The 23,963-nt window shown below is 36.1% G+C and overlaps 1 protein-coding gene across 6 annotated transcripts in view; it reads right to left on the bottom strand.

Moving 5' to 3' along the window:
- CEP83 (centrosomal protein 83) overlaps nt 1-23,963 on the bottom strand; it is a 122,743-nt gene that overhangs the window by 85,395 nt on the left and 13,385 nt on the right. The window lies entirely within an intron of this gene.

A 23,963-nucleotide genomic window follows, 5' to 3' on the forward strand; every position in this document is an offset into this window, starting at 1 on the left:
AACTAAATAAATGGAAAGATATTATTCTATGTTCATGGATGGGAAGACTCATGCTGTCAATATGTAAATTCTTCCCAACTTGATTATAGATTCAATATGATCCCCAAAAATAATTTTTTGTGGATATCGACAAAAGACCCAGAATAGCTGATACAATATTGCATTAGCACAAAGTCAGAAAACTGATGCTAGCTGACTTTGAGATTTATTATAAAAGAATAGTATTTGGTGTGATACTGGGGCACCTGGTGGCTCAGTCAGATAAGCAACTGACTCTTGGTTTTGGCTCAGGTCATGATGTCAAGCTGCACATTGGGCTACACACTCTGCAGGGAGTCTGCTTGATATTCTCTCCCTCTCTTCCTCCTCCCACTCATGTGCATTCTCTCTCTCTCAAATAAATAAATAAAATCTTATTTATTTGAAAGAGAGAGCATAAGATGAGCAGGGAGATGGGCAAAGGGAGAGGGAGAAGCAGATTCCCCACTGAGCAAGGGACCCTGATGGGGAGCTAGATAGCATGACCTGAGCCAAAGGCAGATGCTTAACTGACTAAGGTACCCAGGCACTCCTAAATAAATCTTTTTTTTTTTTTTTTTTTTTTTTTTTTTTACAAAATGTGATATTGGCAAAATAATAGACAAATAGATCAGTGGAACAGAATAGAGTCCACATACAGACTGAAACAAATATAGTCAACTGATCTTTGGTACAGGAGCATACGCAAAAAATAACACACACACAAAACAAAAAAAAGAGTGGATGTAGGCAGACATACCCATCACAAAATTTAGCTCAAATAGATTATCCACATAAATGTAAAATGCAAAACTATCAAATTCCTCTGATATAGCAATAACTTTTTAGATACAACACCAAAGGCAAGATCCATGAAAAAAAAATAGTAATTGGTAAGTTAGACTTCATTAAAATTTAAAACCTCTGCTCTATGAAAAATTTGCCAAGAGAATGAGAAGATAAGTCATAGCCTGGGAGGAAATATTTGAAAAAGACTGAGCTAGATAAAGGACTGCTAATAAAAATATACAAAGTCAAATTCAACAGTAAGAAATACTGAATTAAAACCTGGCCCAAAGATCTTAAGACATCCCACCAAAGAAGATACATAAACGGCATATAAGCATATGAAAAGATTGTGCAACATCATATGTAATTAGGGAACTGCAAACTGAAACAATGAGATATTATTCCAAATCTATTAAGGTGGCCCAAATCCAAACACGGACAACACCAAATGTTGGTGAAAATATGAAGCAATAGGAACTCTAATTTATTAATCTTACAGTCCAGCCTACAGTGCTCCTTGATATTTACCCAAATTACTTGAACTTACATCCACACAAAGAACTGTACATGAGTGCCAAAGGCATCTTTATTCATTAATTGGCAAACCTTGGAAGCAACCACAATGTACTTCATTAAGTGAATGGATAAACTGTGGTATATCCCAACAATTGACTATTACTCAGCCTAAAATGAAATGAGTTATCATACCATGAAAAAATATAAAGGAACCTTAAGTGCATATTACTAAATGAAAGAAAGCCATTCTTCAAAGGGATACATACTGTAGGATTCCAATTATATGACATTCTGGAAACAGTAAAACTATGAAGACATTTTAAAAATTACGGGTTGCCAGAGGTAAAGAAAAAGGAAAAGATAAATACTTACTTATCTGACTCTTCAAAATAAAAGTTTGCTGAAACTTTCTATAGGATAACCCTTAAAGAACCCTAAAAGAGTGGGAAATTTTACATTACTCAAAACACTCTAAAAAACGGTTTCTCAAACTTTGTACTACTGACACTTTAAACCAGATAAATTCAATTTGGATAGGGCCAGGGACCTATCTTGTACATTGTAGGATATTTAACAATGTTTCTAGTCTACTCATTAAAGGTCAGTAGCACCAGAAGCAATGAAAAACAAAAGGTCTTCACATCTTGCCAAATGTAACCGGGGGTAAGGGGGTGCGGGGCAAAAATCATCTCAGCACCCCCTCATTTGATCATGCCTTCATTGAGAATTCCAATTAAAAGAAGATAAACAGGGAGATAAGATGAAACAACAAATAGGAAAATGGAAAACAACAGACTTAGATACATATCAGTAATTCTACAGATTAAGGCTTCAAGTAAGTGAGAAATTTAAGAGAAAAAATATAACTCAACTATATAACTTTTTGTAATACATTTTTAAAACATAAGGGTACATAGGCTGAAAGAATAAAAAGCAAAAACAAACATTAAAGACAGATGACAAAACTACATTAATATTAGATAAAGTAGATTTTAAGGCCAAAAAACAGCCAAATAGAAATAGTCCTAGAGATGAAGACAGACATTTGTGAAGATAAAAGGTTCAATACACCAGAAAGATAGGATACTTTTAATACAGAAAGGTAACTGAAAAAGCTACATATGCTTAGAAAGAAGACATTTCTAAATAACATGAATTAAAGAAAAGGTCACAATCAAAATCAGAAAATATCCAGAAGTAAATGAAAATTTACTGGTAATATATCTTAAAACTTTTGGAATAAGACTTCTACCTCTGGGATGATGGAACAAATGTACATTTCCATATTAATCTCAGTAACACAAATAAAAATCTTGAATGGGGGGGATGATATGTGTACCTAACACATAACACAACTCTGAAAAATGGATACCTAAAAACCTTAGGAGGGATCCCTGGGTGGCGCAGCGGTTTGGCGCCTGCCTTTGGCCCGGGGCGCGATCCTGGAGACCCGGGATCGAATCCCACGTCGGGCTCCCGGTGCATGGAGCCTGCTTCTCCCTCTGCCTGTGTCTCTGCCTCTCTCTCTCTCTGTGACTATCATAAATAAATAAAAATTAAAAAAAAAAAAAAAACCTTAGGATAAAAGAACTGACACTTGGCTGGGTTCCCAGGGTTAAGCCTGCTCTCTAGCCAAAGTAATAAGAAAGGGGAAGCCTAGCAAGACAAAAATGTTCTAGACAATAACAATCTCCTCCAGGAAAATACTACAGAAAAATCTATGACTCCACCACCAAATATGGCAACAAAAGCCAGATTTTAATAAGGTACACTAATACCCTGGTTGGATGATATACAACAAGGCCAACTAGAAAGCTGGGACTTTTATCCCTGCTGAGCAATAATAAAACCCCATGTTTTGCAATATCAGGGTGACTACATGGGGCACCTAAACTTTCACCCCTATCAACAGTAAGGAAGAACACCTACCTTACCCTGCTGAAGTGACATCAGATAAGCACTACTAGAGAAATAGGTCTGGCACTACCATCCAGCAATAATGATCTGCCACAACTCAGGTGTCAACAGAAGCCAACTAGGGAACTTAGACTTCTACCCTCAAATGGCAATAATGAGATAACATTTCCCCCCTTTCCTGTGCCAGAGAGGTATCAGGAAAAGCCAGAAATAGGAAACACAGTTTCATAACACAATACCCCAAAATGTCCAGGTTTCAAGAGAAAATTACTTGTCACACCAAGAATGAGGAGGATCTTGGGGTGCCTGGGTAGCTCAGCTGGTTAAGTGCTAGACTCTTGATTTTGGCTCAGGTCATGATCTCATGGGTCATGAGATGGAGCCCCATGCTGGGCTCCACTCAGCAAAAAGTCTGCTTGAAGATTTCTCTCCTTCTGCCCTTCCCCCAACTTGCATGCACGTGCCCTCTCCTCTCCCTCTCTTTCTCAAATAAATAAATAAATCTTATTAAAAAATGAGGAAGATCTCAAATTGAATGTATGTCAACACTGAGACAACAGATATATTAAAGTCATCTAACATAGATTTTAAACAAGTCATTCTATTAGTATTTCAATGAGCAATTGTAAACAAGCTTGAAATAAACCAAAAAAAAAAAAAAAAAAAAAAAAGCAAACAAGCAACCAAAGAAAAACAGATGTCAGAAAAGAATAGAAGACATAAAGAAGAACCAAGTGGAAACTACAGAACTGAAAAATATAATGGCCAAAATAAAAATCTAACTTATGAACTCAACAGCAGAAATACAGAAGAAAAAGAATGAACTGGAAGACAGAACAGAGATTACTCAACCTGAATAATAGAAAATAAACATAAAATGTAAGTAACAGATGCTCAGGAACTTATGAAACTAAAATAAAACACCTACCATTTATGACATCAGAGTATGATTCCATTTATAGGTATTATCCAAAATAGGTAAATCCACAGAAATAGAAAATACACTGGTGAGCTACCTGGGACTGAGGGGAGGGAGAAAGAGTGACTGCTTAATGGACATAAGAGTTATCTTTGGAGGTAAAAATGTTATGGAACTAGATAGAGGTGGTAGACATACACCACTCTGAACATACAAAATGCTACTGAACTGCACACTTTAAAACAATTTCATGTTATATGAATTTTACCACAACATAAAAAAAGAAACTTGGGGGATCCCTGGGTGGCGCAGCGGTTTGGCGCCTGCCTTTGGCCCAGGGCGCGATCCTGGAGACCCAGGATCGAATCCCACATCAGGCTCCCGGTGCATGGAGCCTGCTTCTCCCTCCGCCTGTGTCTCTGCCTCTCTCTCTCTCTGTGACTATCATAAATAAATAAAAAAAATTAAAAAAAAAAAAAAAAAAGAAACTTGGCAAACTAGGAACTGAAAGGCAGATCAATTTAGCAAAAGATGTACACAAAAAGAATACAGTAGGGGTGCCTGGGTGGCACAGTTGGGCTGAGTGCCTTGGTTTCAGCTAGGGTGGTGATCGCAGGATCATGAGATTGAGCCCTGCATCTGGCTCCCTCCACCCCAACAGCCCCATGCTCAATCTCTCTCTCAAATAAATAAATCTTAAAAAAAAATATAGTAAACACTGCTTGATTCTAAAATCTTCAATGACTTCCTTTCAAAATGTGAGGAAAACAAAGATGTCCATTATCACCAATTTTATTTAACACTGTACAAAAAATGTGGAACAAAGGTTAAAAAAAATTAGAAGAGGAAAAGTAAAACTTTCTTTATATACAGATGTGTTAATTTTGTATGTAGAAAATCCAAAAGAATTCACAGAGCAATCATTAGAGGTTCATATGATTGCTAGGTAGATGAATATATAAAAATTAATTGCATTCTATGAATCAGCAACAAAATATTTTAAAGACATTCTTAATGGCATCAAAAAATACCAAACGCCAAGGCAAAAAGATGTGCTATTTATTCAGATACCTATCAGAACAACTAAAAAAGACCTAGGTAAATAGAGATACGTACCATACATTGGAAAACAATGTTCTTAAAGACATAAATTCTCCCCAAACTAATCTACAGATGCAACACCAATCAATATCCTAGGCAAGTAGGGGTGTGTGTGTGTGTGTGTGTGTGTGTGTGTACATATGTGAAGTTTAGCATGTGAAATTTACATGGAAATACAAAGGTAAGAAACATTTTTTAAACAAAAGCAGAAACAATTTTAAAAAACAAGACAGGAGGACTTTAGCTACTGGATATTAAGACATTTTAAATCCACTCTAATTAAGCTGGTATGGCATTGAATTAATTATAGACAGAGATCAACAGATCAGAATACACCCACCCATGTAAGACATTTAAGAACAAAGGTGGTTTTGCTAATCAGTGTGGAAACAGAAGTCTGCAATAAAAGGTACTGGGATAACCAGATCACCTTACATTAAAAAAAGGGGACCCAACCTTGCAATATACACTTAAGTTAAATACAGTTGGACTGAAGCTTTAAACGCAAAAAAAGCAAAGAACAAGTTGTTAGAGAGTATTTTCAATAACTCAGGGCAGAAAAAAACATACCAAAGAAAGCTAAAAGGCAATTCCCTGAAAAAAGAGACTGTGCAACTTTTCTTTGTTGATGGGCCATTTGGATATCCTCCTTTGTAAAATGTTTATTTGAATCTTTTGCCCAATTATTTTTATTGAATTGTCTTTTTACATATTCATGTGTGAGATTTCTTTGTAAGATTAAAATCACAATGAGAAAATCAGAAAGACTGACCATAACACATTTGAAGAAGACGGGAAGCAACAAGTTGTGGCGTAAACTGGCATATCTATGTCAGAAAAAAAATGAGCATTATCTACTTAAGATGTATATATATACTATGACTCAACAATTTCTCTACTTGAAATACACCCAACTGAAATTTGAGTACAGGTACATCAAGAGATTTCTATTGTAATATTACTGTTCGTAACAGTAGTATTCCCAAATGGAACCTAGAAACAAACCAAAAATCCATTAACAGCTGAAGACACAAATCGTGGCAATAATGAAACTGCACTTCTGTGGCAATGAAAATAACCTACAGATACACTCTACATAGGTGAATATCAAACACTTTGTGCCAATGGAAGAAGCCAGACACAAAAGCACACAAGATTATTCTAAACATAAAGTTAAAAACAGATAAAACTCTAATATTTAGTGGATACATGGTTAGGTTTATTTAAATTATAACACTATAAAGAGAGGAAGTGATTAACATAAAAGTCAGGATAGTGTTACCTGAGAAAAGGAGGGTAGTGTCTGCTTCTTGATCTTTGTTGTGGTTATATGGGGGTTTTGCTTTGCAAATCACTCAAAAGGACGGTTTTTGTGCACTTTTCTGCCTTTTTGAATTCAGTTTAAAAAAAAAATCAGAATTTTGAATTCTAAGATTCAAAGTTTTAAATTTTCATTCAAAAACTGGGCTCAGTATCATCAACGATCCTGGTCTTTTTCATCGAAAAAGGGAAATAGGAGGCCTTGAAGAGAGAGATCTCATACACCACCATTCACTGCTGTTTGCAAACCCCAATAGGAAGGGGTTTACTTTACTACTACACCAGGAGGAAACAAGATTTTCTCCTTGCCCAGAAATAAACTAACCAATGAGAACTACCACAACGCAGCCAATGAAAAGCTGCCACAACCCCAAACTCTCTTCTTCAATGGACTTTCTTTCAAAACAACCCCTCCCAAGTCCTTCCTTCCCAGTATAAAAGAATACTCCTCCTCTCGTTCTCAGTACTTGCTTATGTTTTGCCATACTTTGTAGGTCTCAACCTGCATTTGGGGGTATTTCCTCTGCTATTCCTGAGTAAACTCTTTTTGCTAGTGAAATAACTAGAGATTTTATGTTTAATGTTGACACCATACTTCTGCCAATATATCCTGTTGGCTTAATTCTCCTTATGGTGGTGAGGCTACAACTTCAGACATCACATGGACACAGAAAACAAGACCATTTCACCCACTAGTTCTGTTAGGTTTAGTCTTTTTGTTTTCAAGTTAATATTTACATATAATAAAGTGTACAAGTATACAATTCCATGAGCTCACAAAGGAAGAATCCAAAAGTAGTCTATCATTTAGGTATCGTATTTTGTTTACCCATTTTCTTACTGATGGGCACTTAGAATGCTGCTGGTTATGAATATTAATTATGAATAAAATCTTAAAAAAAGAATGCTCATACTAGCTTTATTTATCATGAGAGACACAGAGAGGCAGAGACACAGGCAGATGGAGACGCAGGCTCCCTGCAGGTAGGCTGATGCAGAACTCAATCCCAGGACCCTGGGATCACAACATGAGCCAAAGGCAGATGCTCAACCACTGAGCCACCCAAGGGCCTTGGTACGAGTGTTCTTCTATAAGACATTTTGTGGACATGTTTTCAGTTGGTGAGAGAGCAGTAAATATATAAGTAATTGCTGGATCATCGAATATATGTTCAACTTTAAAAGAAACTGACAGGGCAGCCCTGGTGGCTCAGCGGTTTAGCACCACCTTCAGCCCAGGGTGTGGTCCTGGAGACCCAGGATCAAGTCCCACATCAGGCTCCCTGCATGGAATGGGGCTTGCGTCTCCCTCTGCCTGTGTCTGTGCCCCCCCATAAATTAATTAATTAATTAATAAACAAAATCTTTAAAAAATAAAAAATATAAAAAATAAAAGAAACTGACAAATCTTTTTCTATAGTAGTTATACTATTTTCTGTTTCAATCAAAAACATGACAGTCGTTTGCTCCACATTTTTGCCAAAATGTGGTGTTGTCAGTTGTCAACAAACAAACAATAAGATATCTGGGTAAGATGACCAAGCAGGAGGATCCATAGGTCACCTCGTCCCATAGATACAAAAACAATCATAAAACAAGTAACAAATTGGCAATAAGTACACACCTAACAATGATTACTTTATATGTATATGGACTAAATTCTCCAATCAAAAGATATAAGGTAATGAAATGAATTAAAAACAAGATCCATCTATATGCTACCTACAAGAGATTCATTTCAGACCTAAAGAAACCAGCAGATTGAAAGTGAAAGGATGGAGAAGCATTTTATCATGTAAATGGATGTGAAAAGAAATACAAGAGGAGAAATACTTATTATATCAGACAAAGCATATTTTTTTTAAATTTTTTTTTAAAGATTTTATTTATTTATTCATAGAGACAGAGAGAGGTGCAGACACAGGCAGAGGCAGAGGCAGAAGCAAGCTCCATGTAGGGAGCCTGATGTGGGACTCAATCCAGGGTCGCCACGATCATGCCCTGGGCTGCAGGCAGCGCTAAACCGCTGCGCCACCGGGGCTGCCCCAGACAAAGCATATTTTAAAACAAAGACTGTAACAAGAGACAACGAGAAACACTATATAACCATAAAGGGAAACACTCAACAAGAGGATATAATTATAAATATTTATGAGCCCAACATGGGAGCATTCAAATACCTAAAAACACTTGACAACACAAAGGAACTAACTAATTGATAGTAACACAATAATAGTAGGGGACTTTAATAATCCAGTTACATCAATGGTCAGATCACCTAAACAGAAAATCAACAAGAAAATAGTGGCTTTGAATGACACACTGGGCCAGATGGATTTAACAGATATACTCGGAACATGCCACCCTAAAACAGCAGAATACATATCCTTTCCAAATGTTCCAATACTCCAAAATGGAACATTTTCCAGAACAGGTCACATATTAGATAAAACAATCTCAATAAATTAAAAAAGATCAAAGTCATACCAGGCATCTTTTCTGACCACAATGTTATGAAAGCAGAAAACAGCCACAAGAAAAAAATCTGGAAAAAGCACAAATACATAGATATTAATAACATAGTACTAAACAATTAATGGATTAACCAAGAAATCAAAGAGGAAATAAAAAAATACATGGAGACATTCCCATCAACAGTGCACAAGGTTCCTTTTTCTCCACATCCTCATAACATCTGTTGTTTCTTGTGTCTTTTAATCATTCTGACAGGTGTAAAGTGATATCTCACAGGTTTTGATTTTCATTTTCCTATTGATGAGTGATGTTAAGCATCTTTTCATTTGTCTGTTGGCCATCTGTGGGTCTTCTTTTCATTTTTAATTGGATTATTTGTGGGGTTTGTCTTTAGTTATACAAGTTCTTTATATATTTTGGATACTAACCCTTCATCAGATAGGTCACTTGCAAATACCTTCTCCCATTCAGAAGACTGTCATTTAGTTTTGTTTTTTTTTTTTCCCCTTGCAGAAGCTTTTTGATGTAGTCCAATAGTTCATTTTTTGCTTTTTTTCTCCCCCCTGCCTTAGGAGACCATCTAGAAAAATGTTGCTACAGTCAATGTCAGACAAATTATTGCCTATGCTCTCTTCTAGGGTTTTTATGGTTCCCAGTCTCACATTTAGGTCCTTAACCCATTTTAAGTGTATTTTTGTGGATAGTGTAACAAAGTGGTTTAGTTTCATTCTTTTGCATGTAATTTTCCAGGTTTCCCAACACCATTCATCGAAGAGACAGTCCTTTTTTTCCCATTGTGTTTTCCTGCTTTGTCAAGGATTAACTGACCATTTAATTTTGAGTACATTTCTAGGGTTTCTATTCTGTCCCATTGTTCTGTGTCTACTTTTGTGCCAGTACCATATTGTTTTGATCAATACAGCTCTGTAATATAACTTGAAGTCCAGAATTGGAAAGCCTCCAGCTTTTTCTTTTACAATGTTGCTTTGGCTATTCAGGGTCTTTTGTGGTTCTATATAAATTTTAGGATTGTTTCTCCTAGCTCTGTGAAAAATGCTACTGGTATTTTGATAGGGATCACATTAAATGGGTAGATTGCTCTGTGTAGTACTGACATTTTAACAATATTTGTTCTTCTAATTCATGAGCATGGATTATTTTTTTCATTTTTTTGTGTCATCTTTAATTTCTTTCATCAGTGTTCTATAATTTTCAGAGTACAGGTCTTTCACCTCTTTGGTTGGGTTTACTCCTAGATATCTTACTGTTTTTGTACAATTGTAAATGAGATTGATTCCTTAATTTCTCTTTCTGCTGCTTCACTATTGGTGTATAGAAATGCAGATTTCTGTACATTGATTTTGTATCATGCAACTTTACTAAATTCATTTATCAGTTCTAGCTGTTTTTTGATGAAGTCTTTCAGATTTTCTTTATAAAGTATCTGTCATCTGCAAATAGTGAAAGTTTTACTACTTCCTTGCCAATTCAGATGCCTTTTCTTTTTGTTGATTGCTGTGGCTAGAACTTCCAGTACTATGTTGAATAAAAGTGGTAAGAGTAGACATCCCTAAGACAATCAAAATTTTCAAAAGTTTATTTGGGAGTACCCATCAATTCCAGTCAGAAAGTGCCAAAGTCAAAATGCTTAAAGCACATCACCAACAGGAGTAAGTGGAGTGGTTTTTACATGGAAAATATGGAAGGAAAGGAAGGAAATTACGTGATGGATATAGCTTAAAGAGTTGACTTAATCAGAAAAGCCTAGTTGGCTGTGATTGGTTGTTCTTAAGTTTCATTTTCTTGGATTCAAGTACATGGATTTTGGCTTAGGCTCTGGTTTGCTTACACAGGCTAACAGGGCATTAGGGTCACCTCAGTCTAAAAGCTCCTTGGTTTAATTACTTTAACAGGGTCTTTTTCATTTTAGCCATTCTAAGGAATGGAAAGTGATACCTCATTGTGGTTTTAATTTGCATTTCCCTGAAGCACTTCCCCTCCCCATATTTCATGGCCCAAGATCTTCTCAACCCATGCTTTAAAAATGTTTGCAACAAAGAATGTTTACTTTGCAACTAGTAAAATGGGAGTGATTTGTATATTAGAAACAAATATAAATTTAAAATTTATGTCATGTACTAATTACTTGTAGCTTCCTGAGCACACACTGCTGTTTCTTACCTCCATGTCTTTGCAAATAAATACTAACTTCCTTGCCCTGAAGGCCTTTTCTATCCCTCCATACCAGTGAATTCCTCATCAGCCTTCAAAACCCTGTTCAGGATTTTATCACTTCTTCCATGAAGTACTTCCTGACTTTCACAAACATAATTAGGTCACTGTTCTGTCTTCTATCTTATATTTTAGTATATGTAACGCATGCTGTATAACTTCCTTCAGGGCAAGAAATAACTCCTACTCATTATAACCCCATACCTAAAAAAAACACAGGCACATATTAGCTCAAAAATATCAAGTAATTGTGTTCATCATTCTAATGCTGCTTTAGGCTCCATTCACTTTAACATCCACTTCTGTAACTGAGGCTTTTGGACTGTATTGGGCTGAATGCTGGCCCAAAGAAAGATATGTCACTTCCTAATCTCTATAATTTAAGAATAGTACCTTATATAGCAAAAAAAAAAAAAAAAAAAAAAAGTGATTAAATTAAGGGTCTTAATAGGAGGAGTTTATTCTGGATTATATGGATGGACCCTAACTGCAATCACATGTATCCTTGTAAGAGTGAGGCAGAGAAGTTTTGAGACTGAAGAGGAGGTGGCAGGGTCACCAAAAGTCAGAGATGCTGCCCCAAACTAAGGCATGCCTAGAGCCAGAAGAAGCTGGAAGAAGGAAAGGATTCTTCCTCAGAGACTTTGTAGACAGTGCAGCCCTTGATTTCAGTCTTCTGGTCTCCAAGTTGTAAAAGAATAAATCTTTGTTGTTCTAAGCCCTGCCAGTATGTGGTAATTTGCTCCAATAGCTACAGATAACTAGCACACTGGCTTTCTCTTCAGTCTATTATTCATCATAAATATTACCCTAATGCAAAATTTCTAACACAATTTTAAATTCCTACCATACTCAGGTTTTTCTGATTTCAACCAATCAATATATAGGTATCAAATACTCACGGAATATATAAATGTCATTAGGCACTCAAACTATAAAATAAAAGAAATGATTTTTATTGTATATTTACTAAACTCAAAACACAAATTTTTCTAGAAGTACATGGTTGAAAAAAACTTTTAAAAAAGAAAAGTTAAAACAGATTACTCTTACCAGTCTGTTAATCAGGGAGCACTTATTACATGAAATAGTCTCTGTAAAAGGCAGTTTTTAAAGATGCAACACAATCCCTCTCCAAATACCTCATCTTTCCCTCCTTGCAGCTCTTACTATCATAACTATGCCCACAGGTCCTTCTTATCACTTCTTTTGATTAATCCCAGCTCTATAGACCTACCTATGACATTTTCTTTTGCACAGGAGCTGTATTTCTTTAGCAATGGTACAATGTCTGACGAAAAGGATGGAAATTCAAAATATTCTAAAAGCACAGCTGCTGATGCTCATGGAAAGCTTCCAAAACACATTCCATTAAAAAGCACATGCTATGCCTTTGAACATTTCAAAACAATGGTTTAAATACTGCATGCCCCTGAAGTGAATGCTGTTTTTTTAAAAACACTAAAAGTGTAAGGAGAACTACATCAGGCACTACTTCACGTATAACAAAACATTAGAAATTAATGTCTTTAAAATCCAGAGAGAACACTACACCAGTCACCCAAACAGCCTTTGGATAGCCATCCCAGGGTGTCTTGTATACAAAAAAGTGTCACAACTTGACACCCTGCCAAAACCTGAAGTGCAGCTGGGAACAAACCCTTCAAAACCCTGGGAAGGTGCCAGGCCCCATAATTGTGACTTAGAATGAGACGGGAGGGCAAGGAAAGAGGAAGGGAAGAAGATATGTATTAGCGTGGTTAGCAATCAACCACCAAGCACTCTGAATTAAAATATTACTCTAATAATTGTACTGTCTGCCTCCACACAGCTTAATTCACACAAAAGAATTCTAGAAAATAGGATATAGCAACCAGTCAACCTCAAATACTTAGAAATGTTACAAAAATCTCTGAAAAGTTGTGTTCTGAAAACCCAAAGTGACTGTTGTCTTAACCATACTTCAAATTCATTTTCTTAGTGTAGACTCTCTTGCACATAACATGGGACTTTCCAAAAGATTTATGAGTACTTAATGCCTTTGTGTGTATTGTAGTGGCTTCTTTGCTCATAGCCCCAAACACCTGAAATAGATAAAGCTACCTATAGTTTGTAAATACAATATGAAGACTGTCTACTGATCTGACAATATATCCTGGAAATTATTTGCTTTTAAAATAAATTCGAGTTATCTCCATGAGATTTATGCCTTAGCATGAAAAGTTAAATGAAAGGAAAAAATTGAAAAAAGAAAAAAACTGATGAGTTCAACTGATATTTTTGATCAAGTTAACATAAACATTCTCTTTTTCATCTTTGAGGATCTACCAGAAAGCAAGAAAAGTATAAAAATTTTCAGAGCCAGAAAAGGTAAATAAAAATCCTCAAGACATATAGGGTAGTTTTAAAACTATAGCTTTAAAACAAAAGGCAATTGAACAATCAGTATTTAAGGCTACCACACCATATTTACTGAGTGGTCCACTTATACTAAGAGATCTCTGAGAGGGATACAAAACTATGCAGACCGTCAAGTCAAGCAGACTTAGCAAGGAAGAGTTTTGCCGATAACAAGAGTATTACAGACATTTTCTAAGTATCTGTTATATGCTAGATGTTGCTGAGTATAGGGATATAGTAATAAATGAAAATATTGCCCTCAAATAAGTTCATGTTGGTCAGTGAAACACACATGTTAACCAACAACTGCTGACTAAACAAGGATAACAAAAAATTTATTAGGTATTAAATCCTTTTTGTACTTAAAATTTTTTTGCCCTGTGCATATATTACCAATTCCAAGTAATAAATGAAATCAGAAAGTTTTAAACATATAAAACAATGTAATATATCAGTAGGTAGTATGGGTACACAGGGAAGAGAGACTTAATTCTGCTAGAGAAGCTGTCAGGGAAGACTTCACAAAGAAGGTAATCCTAAGATAAAGAAGCAGAGAAAAAAACATGCGGTTGGAAGGCAGAGATGGAAGACAACTTTGTCGGTAGGGGATACCAGGTAGGGAGCAGATGAGCCTGCAGGGGCAAGGCAGGGCCTTGAAGGAAATGTGCAAGACACTGGAGTTTATCCTGGAGTCTAGAAGAGCCAATGAAAGGTTTTAAGCTTGTGGGTAGATGAAGGACAGTACAGGGTGGGTGGTTTCAGATTTGTATTTAAGAAAAATGACTAGGTTACCCAACATGTGTAGAATAAACTGGGGTGGACTAGAGTGAGGGAGATCCTAGAAAAAAAGATGAAAAGGCTGCGAAAGTTATGATAAAGATCTGAACAAAAATAGTGGCAGCAAGTAGTCAATAGGAAATGGTCTTGAAAACAAATATGGAGGTAGAAGTAACAGAATTAGTAGATATTGACACCTCTCTCCTGCAAAAAAAAAAAAAAAGAATTATTTTGATATTAGCTAAAAGGCCAACCAGAAAAACAGGAAAGAAAAAAAAAAGCAAAATGGAATCCAGTTAAAATAGAAGAAAGGTTGTTTCAAAGATTACAAGCACTAATCTTCCATATGAAAAAAAATTAAGCACAGCAACCTCTGGCAAAAGCATCTTAGTAAATGCAAATACCATCATAGTACAACACTCAAAATATCCACCTTTCTTCCATAGGGATTTCATCAGCAGAAGGGTAAACACTAAACCTTGCTCTGTCAGGAACAAAGACATAAAATAAGTATTTTGTTCTCTAAATGTCCACCTTCTGTAACTCCTCCTCATTCTTTCCTTCAAACAATCATCTCTATAGCAACATACTCTTAAGAAATTCGTGGGTGGAAAGCATATGTTTTTGCAAAAATATGAGAACTCAAGAACACGACTACTCTATTTTTCCCTTTAATATAAGAGATTCACAATACACCCTGAAAGATAACTGCAATGTATGGAACAAAAAAAAAATAGACTTTAAAATACAAGGAAATGAAAAAATTGGTATTGCACATGCTTATATGGAAATTCTTTTTATAGGTTACAATGACACCTTGTGGTAAGGCTTTTTAGACAATATAACTTACCTTGGAAAATATTTTTACACCAGAAATATAAGAAAACTGGCTTAGAAAATAGGAATGTCCAAGGTTATATGTTGAAGTGGAATGAACATGTACAATGATCCATTTGGAAAAATAAGCGAGGCTCTTCAAAAATTAAAAATAGAACTACTATATGATCCAGCAGTTCCATTCTTGCCATTTATTGGAAGAAAATGAAAATACTAACCTGAAAAGATATATGCACCCACACACGTGCTGCAGCATTTACAATGCCCAAGATACAGGAACAACCTAAATACGCATCAGTGGATGAATGGATAAGAAAATTGCGACAAACACACACAAACACACAATGGAATATTATTCAGCCATTAAAAAAATAATGAAATCTTGTCATCTGTGATAACATGGGTGGACCTCAAGGGCAATATGCTAAGTGAAATAACTCAGGCAGAGATAAATAAGTGCCCCTGCTCCACAGATACACACACACAAACACCCCAAGCTTATAGAGTGGTGGTTGCCGGAGGCAAGAGATGAGGGGTGGGAAAAAATGAATGACCTGTTTTTACTATTTAAATAAACTGTATTTTAAAAATAGAAAAGAAGAAGGGCCTGGCTGGCTCAGTTGGTGGAGCATGACTCTTGACCTCAAGGTTGTGAATTCAAGCCCCACGTGGGGTGTACAGACTACTTAAAAAATATATATCTAAAAAAAAAAAAAAAAGAAAGAAAAACGACTCAAAAACAACCTACTTTTGAAATCTGGGGCAAAATTTGTAACAATGGCAATCCCTTTACATGAGAATATGGACACAAGGTTTATGGACTATGAAACTAATTTTGTCATTACTCCTTTCTCAATTAAATAGGTATTACATTAAAAATTTCAATCTTGATTGACCCAATAATTAACAAAACTTATAATTATCTTTTCATCAAGAGTTTGTTTCCTAAACTATGCTAAACACTAGTAAATATAAAAGTTAATAATACACTTTGTATACAATCACCTTTATGAATCTCTGAAATATTCTTCTCCCTTACCATCTACAGTACCATGATCACCTTCCGACCTCTCTCTCTCTTATTTGTTCCCGTTCTCCCAGTCACCATGAGAACCTCTGAAAGTCAAGTTGCTTCTCTCACTGCTTCGTTTTTTACACCTATTTGAATGACACTCAAATTTACACCCACATTCCTAAAGCAGCTCATAACTCCTACTCTAATCACATGTCCCATCCACAACGGAAGCTCAAGATAAGAATTAAACTCATTAACTTCAATTTTCCATCTGCCTCCTTTAAAAAAAATACCACTATCCTCCCCTTACTTCTTAGTACACAACTCGTTCCCCAACTCCCATTAGTAATAAATTATTAATCTTGTTGATTCTTCTTCATCTACCTCTTGGTTTTAATCATTCTTCTTCATTTCTAGAACCATCACCCTCTAGGGCAAAACCACAAGTATTTTACACTTGGTGGTTTACTCTAAGAGAATCTCCTAAACACATGCCAGATTTTGGTCTTTCTTCATCCTTACATAACCTACAAATATCTACCAGGATAATCTTTCTCATACACCATATTCATCACTGTAACTACACTTTTATAATCCTTCCTATTGTTCACTGGATCAAATCTGAACTTCTCAAACTCCAAAAACCCTGCATTTGTATAGGGAGTTGGCTCATGCAAACATTTCATTCTGCTGCTTCACAAGGCTCCTTTGCTAGAGTCAACTGAATTTGCTTTACAGTCCCTCAGACGCTTATTCTTGCCTTCACAACTGTGTTCATAAAGTTATACCAAATTAAAATACCTGCTTAAATCTCTTCAATTAATCTACAAATCAAGGTCAGAGTCAAACCTAAAACCCTACAATCTAAACAATCATGAAACTAATTTCAGAGCTTATAGTTACTTTAAACGTAAACATAAATAGCTTTTGCCCATCTTTCTGCTCTAGTTGTTTCTGACTTATGCTTAACCTCCAAATATTTTTTTAAATGTTTTATTTTATTTTTTTTAATTTTTTATTTTCTTTTTATTTATGATAGTCACAGAGAGAGAGAGAGAGAGAGGCAGAGACACAGGCAGAGGGAGAAGCAGGCTCCATGCACCGGGAGCCCGACGTGGGATTCGATCCCGGGTCTCCAGGATCGCGCCCTGGGCCAAAGGCAGGCGCTAAACCGCTGCGCCACCCAGGGATCCCAACCTCCAAATATTTATTCTATGTTTTATCACATCTGCACTTTTTCCCCTTTAGTGCTTTATATAATTATGGAAAATATCTTTCTAAAGAAACTCTTAAGTTGCTCAAAGGAAAAACCATAATCTTCTACTTCTTGGGTCATCTTCCTAACTCCCTATTCCAGTAAAATTAATGACAAAAGTGAACCTCAAAATTTCTGTGATATGAATCCTACTTTCCCACAGGCTTACAGTGTAATTTCAGAGATGGTGAAGGATGCCACCAAGAACACTGTTTGCTAATCAACAATGTGTGCTTTATAACAGTTATCCATCAAGACATTTCTGTCTGGAAAAAAAATTCTGAGGACAGTCTGGTAATCAAATATCGAACATATCCTTTGACCTAGCAATTCCACATTAGGAATCAATTCTAAGAAATTAATCAGAGATGTATACCAACATTTGGGTTCAGGGATCACCTTTATTTATCATTCAGTGAATATTTACTGAGTATGTCCCAAGGGCCAGGTAGAAGTAGAAGGCACCCTACCTTCACCATGCTTACATCATAGTGCTATTTATTATGGAAAAACAGGCAATTTTTTAAAAAGCATGTTTAATAGTAAGTTATGCCATATCCATGGATCAGATAGTAATCCAATTAAGACATTAAGATGCTAATTTCTCCCAAATTCAATGCAATGCCATTTAAAATCCCAGCAAACTATAAAAATTAACAACCTAATTCTAAAATTCATATGGAAGCAAAAAGGACCTGGAATAGCCATAAGAACAAACTGGAGAACTTACACTACCTGGTTTCACAACTTACTAAATGCAACAAAAATCAAAATTGCGTGACATTAATGTCAACACAGACACATAAATCCATTAAGAGTAAAGTTCAGAAATAGATTCAAACATATGGGGCCAACTGATGTTTGGCAAAAATGCGAAGTCAATTCAATGAAACCAGGCAGTCTTTTCAATAAATGGTCCTGGGACAACTGCCTTTCCATGTGCAAAAAATGAATTTCAAGTTGTACATCACACCAAACACAAAAATGGACTCAAAATGTGTATCTAAGCATAAAACATTAAAACTCTCTGAGGAAAAAAATAACAAAATCATTTTAATAATGAGTTAAAGATTTCTTTAAATTGGTTATTATTAAAATTAACAAGTTAATTTTACATCAAAATTAAGAACTTACATATTTAAAAGACAGCAGAATATAAGTGAAGATAAGCAAGATTGGAGGAATAATTTATAAATCATATATTGAAAAAGGACTTACATTAGAACACATGAATTCTAAAAACCCAATAACTCAACTTAATAACAAAAAAAATAGCCAAAATATCTGAACACTTTGCCAAAGAAAATACAAAAATGTATAAACACTTGAGAAGATGTTAAATATCATTAGTTATTCATGAAATACGAACTAAAAACACAGTGTAATACTACTATACACCTATTAAAATGATTAAAATTTAAAAGGCTGATTTTACAAATATAGACTAGAATGTAGAGGAATTAAAACTGTTATAAACTATGGGTGGGAATGTAAAATGAGAAAATCATTTACTCTTTAAGAAACTGCCAGATACCACATAATCCAGCCATTTCACATATAAGTATTCACGTAAGAGAAATCAGAGTACATCCACATGAAGACTTCTACATAAGTGTTTATAGCAGCTTTATTTGTGAGTCTCAAACACAGATCAAGAAGTGAATGAATAAACAAATTGTGATATATCCATAAAATAGAACACTATTCAATAAACATGAACTCCTCACCATGAATGAATCTCAAAAGAATTATGCTGAGTGAAAAAAAAATCTAAACAAAAAGAGTACATGTTATTTGATTTACATAAAATTCCAGAAAATGCAAACCAATTATAAAGCCAGAAAGCAGATGAATGATTGCCTGAAAATGGGAAAGAATAAGCAGTTGGAGAGAATAGAAGCAAAAGGGAAGGATCACAAAGGGGCATGAGAAAACTTTTAGAGGTGATGGATATATTTATCCATCTTGACTGTGGTGATGGTTTCACAAGTATATACATATATCAAAACTTCAATTTAAAAAATGTACAATTTGTTATTTATCAGTTATATTCAGTAAAGCTGTTTTTTTAAAGATTTTATTTATTTATTCATGAGAGAGAGAGAGAGAGAGGCGGAGACACAGGCAGAGGGAGAAGCAGGCTCCATGCAGGAAGCCTGATGTGGGACTCGATCCTGGGTCTCCAGGATCAGGCCCTGGGCCAAAGGTAGACGCTAAACTGCTGAGCCATCCAGGGATCCTCAATAAAGCTGTTTTTAAAAATAAACATGAACTATTAAAAAAAAAAAAAAAAAAAACTTTCCTGAAAGTGAATTCTAGGTCTAAATGTCACAGTTAAATTTTTCTTTAAAAAAAAAAAAAAAGTTATGGAAGACTATTGTTTTTAAAGATTTTATTTATTCATGAGAAACACAGAGAGGAGGGGGAGACAGAGAGAGACAGAGACAGAGACAGAGAGAGAGAGAGGCAGAGACACAGGCAGAAGCAGGCTCCATGCAGGGAGCCTGACGTGGGACTCGATCCCAGGTCTCCAGGATCATGCCCTGGGCCGAAGGTGGTGCTCAACCACTGAGCCATCCGGGCTGCCCTATTGAAGACTATTTAAGATTATAAGGAAACATTTGTTATAGAAGTGGTTCAGTGGGCTACGTGACTGACTCTGGATTTCAGCTCAGGTCTAAATCTCAGGGTCCTAAATTTAAGCTCCACATTGGGCTGTATGCTGGGGGTGAAGCCCACTTAAAAACAAAAGTAGAAAAACAGAGACTACAAATTACTCTTGTTATATAATCCTTATTTTGTAAAAAGCCTATTTACATGCCTATATATGCATAGAAAAAAAAACAAAAAAGATGAGCACAAAAATATTATCTGTGGATCACAGGAGTGACTTTGCACATTTCCCTCATATTTATTTTATGACAAACATAAATTATATTTATAACCAGAAGGGAAATATCAATGGAAAAAAAGGAAGAAAACCTCAAAGTCCACTTGAAGACCAAAGGAGGAAGAAAAAAGTCTGCCCTTTGCACATCAGAAAATAGTGACTATATATTTTTAAAAATGAGACTTGGGGAGCTCAGGTGGCTCAGCGGTTTAGTGCCATCTTCAGCCCGGGGTGTGATCCTGGAGACCCAGAATCAGGTCCCACATCGGGCTCCCTGCATGGAGCTGCTTCTCCCTCTGCCTGTGTCTTTGCCTCTCTCCCTCTCTCTCTCTCTCTCTCTCTCTCTGCGTCTCATGATTAAATAAATAAAATCTTTTTAAAATAATAATAAAAAAATAAATAAAAATGAGACTTGAAGTTAAAGCCTTCACTTCAAGAAATAACCCAAAAGTCCTCAAATTCCATTCCTTTCCATGCAAGTTTATACAATACTCAAAAATATATTCAAAAAAACTAGTTGCTGTCAGCCCCAAACCCATTCTCTATAGAATTACCATCTATGACATCACTTAAAAGTCTCTTATCAATATGATTTTTATCTAAAACAGCAGTATTCAATTTTGGCAAATGATCTTCAAATTAAATCTTACAGAACTCCAATATTTAGAACAGAATGTCATTTTATTCGTGTTTTAATTCAGAATATTTTATAAAGACACATATCAGATCTTTATTTCCATTTCAGTTAATATGCTAGAGGTCTCTAATGTTTTTAAACTCAGTTTAGAGCACATTTAGATATATTTATCTTTTATTGTAACTTTTACAATAGTTGAAGATGTAGTTAAACAACATTCAAACAAAACCTTGGTAGAATTCTGAAGTATATCCCACTCAATAGTTTTGCAAAATTGGTCAATAAAGGTCAATTCAAGCTTATTAATATAGTATACAAAACCCTTTACAATGTGGGCTCTCTTTACCCTTCCATTCTCCTCTCTCACTACTCTGATATATACTTATGCCCTAACAAAACTAAACTGCTTGTAGATCATTGAACACACACATTTGCTCACCTCGTTTTGACCCCTCTGCCTCGAATGTAATAAAGATTACATTACATAAATGTAATATTTTTTTAATAAAGATTTTATTTATTCATGAGAGAGAGAGAGGCAGAGACACGGGCAGAGGGAGAAAGACTCCATGCAGGGAACCCGACGTGGAACTTGATCCCGGATCTCCAGAATCACACCCTGAGCTGAAGGTGGCTCTAAACCACTGAGCCACCGGGGCTGCCCTGGAATGTAATCTCCTAATCTTACTTTTCACTCGTTTTTATATTCAACACAATCACTACTTCCTTCTGAAAGTCTTTTCTAGATGTTTCTCTTTTTCTTTTCCTCTAATCCATTCTGAGTCATTGTGAACTTTTCCATAATGCCAAGTATTTATACACATGGATTTATTTTACCGTATCATAATCAGCTATTTGTATTCCAATCTCCTGCACTAGGCTAAGCCCTCCTTGAGATCAATTATGTTTTGGTCATCTTAATACTCCCCAAACCTTACATAATAGCTAGAACATGGCCGGTAGTCAATAAACACTTGTTGAAGGAATAGTAAGCAGTTTCTTCCACTTATCAAAAGGACAGGAAAAGCAAGAAACTGCATAGGTCTTGAGATTCTACAACCACAAATGCTTTATAATTTGATGCTTGAGGAAAATGATGGAATTTAAGTCAACAAGCACATCTGGAGTAACTAATAAATGCCTAATATTGTGCAAAGGATTATGAGTGATACAAAAGAAGGGTGGCCTGGCTAGCTGTTGGTTGAGCGTCTAGCTTTAGCTCAAGTCATGATTTCCAGGTCCTGGGACAAAGCCCCATGGTGGGCTTCCTGCTCAGCAAGTTTACTTCTCCTTCTCTCCACCATTTATGTCTTTCTGGAAAGAAAAGAAAGAAAGGAAAGAAAGGAAAGAAAAGAAAAAGAAAGAAAAGAAAGGAAGGAACGAACGAATGAGAGGGAAAGAAAGAAAGGAAAGAGAAAGAAAGAAAGAAAGAAAGAAAGAAAGAAAGAAAGAAAGAAAGAAAGAAAGAAAGAAAGAAAGAAAAAGAGAAAGAAAGAGAAAGGGATCCCTGGGTGGCACAGCGGTTTAGCGCCTGCCTTTGGCCCAGGGCGCGATCCTGGAGACCCGGGATCAAATCCCACGTCGGGCTCCGGGTGCATGGAGCCTGCTTCTCCCTCTGCCTATGTCTCTGCCTCTCTCTCTCTCTCTCTCTGTGACTATCATAAATAAATAAAAATTTTAAAAAAAAAAGAGAGAGAGAAAGAAAAGAAAAAAGGAGAAAAGAAAAGAAAAAAAAGTATGGGTCAAATTTCATCCTCCTGCTCCTGAAAGAATAATTCCACAGAGAAGTATAAAAACTGATTTCCTGGGGTGCCTGGGTGGCTCTGTCGGTTAAGTGTCCCACTTGTGATTTCAGCTCAGGTCATGAGATCCATGACCTGAGGCTCCATGCTCAGAGGGGAGTCTGCTTGAGAGTCTCTCACTCTCTCCTCTTCTTTCTGCCCCTCCTCCCACTCTCGTTCACTCTCTCTCCTCTTTCTGTAGAATAAATACATCATGAAAAAAAAAAAGGAAAGAAATGAAAAACAGATCTCCTACTTCCAGCATGAGAGAATGAACAGGTTGATAAATCCTTTTCACAAAAGAGCCAAACAACCATTTCAGTGATCTGGAATTCACTCAAAGGCATTCAACAAACTGAAAAGTGTTTATTCATGAAAACAACTGAACTCTGCGTAAGAAGAACATGAGTCTACAGCATACTTACCTTTGGCTACTCCCATCTCCCTCCACCTGTCAGTGTAGGAGTTTAACAAGCATAAGGCAAACTATGAAGAGCAGGATCACCACCACTACTTGATTTGAAGCACTATCAGTTAGAGCTGAGATCTCTATGGTAACCTAACAGTGAGGGCCAGTGGCACCTTTAGCCTGAGGCTGCAAGACTCTATGTGGCAAGCAACAAACTCACAGACTAGCTGGGGATTTCACAAGAGTTCTGGAAGTTGAGACTGCCTGGATGGAGGGTGGGGGCTAGGGAGCTTGATAAACTATTTATTAGTGTAGGTTAAACTAAGACTGTGTACTGGAGACTGACGCAGGACCATGCCACTTACACATCCTGAGCCAATAAAGCTATGCATATGGCAAGAAAGGCTGATGCAAAGTAAAAGCCAGGCAAACTTGAAAATGATCTATGTCTGAAAGCACTCCCTTATCCTCATACAGATCTGTCAGCAGTACTAGCCATATTAGTATTAAGCATTAACTGTATTTTGTCAAGCTTGGGTTTTTTTGTTTTTTGTTTTTTAATATTTTATTTATTCATCAAAGACACAGAGAGAGGGAGAAGCAGGGAGCCCGATGTGGAACTCAATCCCAGGACTCCAGGATCATGCCCTGGGCCGAAGGCAGGAGCTAAACCGC

Source organism: Vulpes vulpes, chromosome 10 (genome assembly GCF_048418805.1).
Source record: "Vulpes vulpes isolate BD-2025 chromosome 10, VulVul3, whole genome shotgun sequence".
NCBI lineage: Eukaryota > Metazoa > Chordata > Mammalia > Carnivora > Canidae > Vulpes > Vulpes vulpes.